This window comes from Diceros bicornis, chromosome 8, assembly GCF_020826845.1.
Source record: "Diceros bicornis minor isolate mBicDic1 chromosome 8, mDicBic1.mat.cur, whole genome shotgun sequence".
NCBI classification, from domain to species: Eukaryota; Metazoa; Chordata; class Mammalia; order Perissodactyla; family Rhinocerotidae; genus Diceros; species Diceros bicornis.
The window spans coordinates 85,927,496-85,930,155 of NC_080747.1; the positions used below are offsets into that span (position 1 = coordinate 85,927,496).

At 53.6% G+C, this 2,660-nt stretch overlaps 1 long non-coding RNA gene across 1 annotated transcript; it reads left to right on the plus strand.

Annotated features, from left to right (window-relative positions):
* Positions 1 to 795: 795 nt before the first annotated feature.
* Positions 796 to 1,669, plus strand: LOC131409843 (uncharacterized). Its single transcript, XR_009221042.1, has 3 exons — positions 796 to 947; positions 1,157 to 1,247; positions 1,586 to 1,669. It is a non-coding gene; the product is annotated as an uncharacterized LOC131409843 (long non-coding RNA).
* The last annotated feature ends 991 nt before the right edge of the window (positions 1,670 to 2,660 follow it).

The following is a 2,660-nucleotide window of genomic DNA, read 5'->3' on the forward strand; positions in this document are numbered from 1 at the left end:
AAAGAGGCTCTGCCAGAGACACCCATTCCAGTTCCCCAGGCTGGGGAAGCTCAGAGCTGCCTGATGGCACAGCTGCGTGAGGTTTTATCTGAGCTGGACTCAGCCTCTAACTCCTATGCTGCCCATGAAGGGAGAGAGAAGTCGGGCCCCCCCAAGTCAGGCAGCACATAAGTTGCTGAGCAGTCCCCTCTGCCTAAGGCCTCAGCCTCCAAGTCTGTCATCAGAGAGAGTTGTGCTGCCAGGTCCCTCAGTCTCACCCCCATGTCCTCCTACTCTGGAGCCCAGAGCCCAGCCTAGGTCCAAGTCCTCTTTTCTCTGCATGCCGGGCCCCCTCTGGGTACCTGGCAGTAGTGCAACATGAGAAGGGGTGGGCATAGGGAGCTAGTCAGGCTAAGGGGCTTTGTCTGATGGACTCTGGCTGTCTACCTTTCAGGGGAATGAGATTAACCTTGAGAAGAGGACTGAGGAGCAGCTGTGGCACTCCCTGCAGGGGAGGGGAAAGAGGTGGAAATCAGAGACCTTCTGGGCAGAACAGTCCCTGGCTTCACCCCCTGTATCTTACATTGAGTGGAAGAGTTTGATAACAGAGGAGTGGGAGACCCATCCAATTGGCGGGTGGGTTGAGGGGAGGATGGCATCAAGGATATCTTCCTGGAGGAGGAGCTGATTATTCCCATTCTGAGAACTGGTAGAGCCTGGATGGAACTGGAGGGAAGGATGGTTTCCAGGACTGGTCCCCTGCCCCACTTCTCACCTCCAACAAGGCCCCTGCAGCATCCTCCACCCAGGCCCTGTCTGCCTCCTCTCCTTCCTTCTGGTCCCAGGAATACCGAGTCATGAGGAAGATCCTGCTGCTCCAGGAGGCTGCCAAGAATTACAACCTAGAACCCGAGGGAGCAATTTGTGGCCTGGTTCCAAGACATGGAGTTGCTCAACGAGAATGAGAGGTGAGGCCGGGCAGGAGTTGGGTGAGGGCAGGGGTGGACTCTCCCTGTTGGCCAGTCCAGAGAGCCTGTCTCCATGGTCCCCCACTCATCCCCCGGCCTTATTACATGGCGACCTCTGGGACACCCAGACTCCAGCTGCTGGGCAGGCAGTAGGGGGACCCCTGAGGTGTGGTTCCTGGTAGGCTCACAGGTGCCTCTCTGTCCTGTAGCTACAACCTGTCCTGCCAGCCAGAGCCCTAGACCTAGTTGGCCTGCAAAATACGCAAGGCGAAGAAGAACCGGCCATCATCAAGGTCTGGGGTGAGTGAGTGTCTGGGCCGGGGTGACTGACTCCTGGGGGTTCAGTAAGGCTTCGGGCTAAGCGTGGCCTTTGGGAGTCGGATAGCTGGCACTGGGATCCCAGCTCCACTATTGACCAGTCCTGTGACTGGGGTGACTCTCTTCAGCTTCCTGAGACTCCGTTTCCCTCTCTGTGAAATAGGTGATACTAAATGATCGCTCACGTGGCAGGGACGAATGGGGTATTGGTGGCTGACAGCACTGAGCACAGGGTCTGAAGCACCCAGTGCAGTGGGGACAGGGTGGGGGGCCATGATTCAGAGGGAGGCTGCAGAAGATAACCCGACTCTTCTACTCAGCCCCCAGGCCCCAACGCCGAACCCCGTACCAGTGGCCGATCACAGCCCCATCCTCAGCAGCGGGGACACTGTTGGGATGCTTGCGATGCACCGGGCCAGCTCCTCCCACTTGATGGGAAGGGGAGCATTTTAAGCTGATTCCTGGGGTCCCCTGAAGCCCAAGAGAGAAGGGACGACCCCATCCCAGCTCCCTGACATCTCTACCTCAGCACCTACTCACCCATTGGGGAGGGTCAGTGGTTATTTGTTGTAAATAATAAATGACATATTTGAATATTATATTAAAGTCCTGTTCTTTTTACAGCTTGGGAGATGTGGTGTGGTTCTGTCGCTTTCTGTAGGCATGTGAGTGAGACACAGAATCTCACATTTCTCCTTGAATCAAGAACTCTTCTGAGTCATCAACTTATTGTATGTTGGAGAAGGGAGAAAGGCCAGCCCATTTTTTGGCTAGTGACGTCACTCCCAATTCTCCCTAACTCCGAGGACAAGTTCATTTCAGTATCATTCAGCTGCTCCAGGGGCGGACACTGCCCCCCGCCCGTTCTCTTGGGATTTAAAGGTTGATGGTACTTTCCCAGGCAAAGCAACAACCACTGAAATGTGGGTGTCTTTAAAACAGCAGTACCCAGGACCAGGTCGTGCCATAGGCAGGGGGTGCCTTTCTACATTCTGGAGGAAGAGGGAATGTTTTCTGCTTCTCTTGTTGAGGTTTCTTTTGACCAAATTTTAGGAACTTGTAGTTTTCTAGTTCAATCTCTGGAATTGCATCAGCTCTAAGTGGGAAAAACAATGTAAAAAGATCAAAACATGCACATGGAGAGGACAAGGCCCAAAAAGGTGATTTGCAAATGGACTAAAGGCAGACAGGACTTTCCCTCCTGAGACCCCTCTAGTGCCTCCATGTTCACTACTGACCTAGAATTGAATCTTGCTGGGATCCTTGTCCAGGACTCTGAATTCTGTTTCCTGCTTGTTTTGTATCCAATGGGAAAGATTTGTGATGCAGCTTTAAGGCTACCACTGGACCTCATTCCATAAATACGACCGCTCTCTGTGAACCAGGATTTCCAGC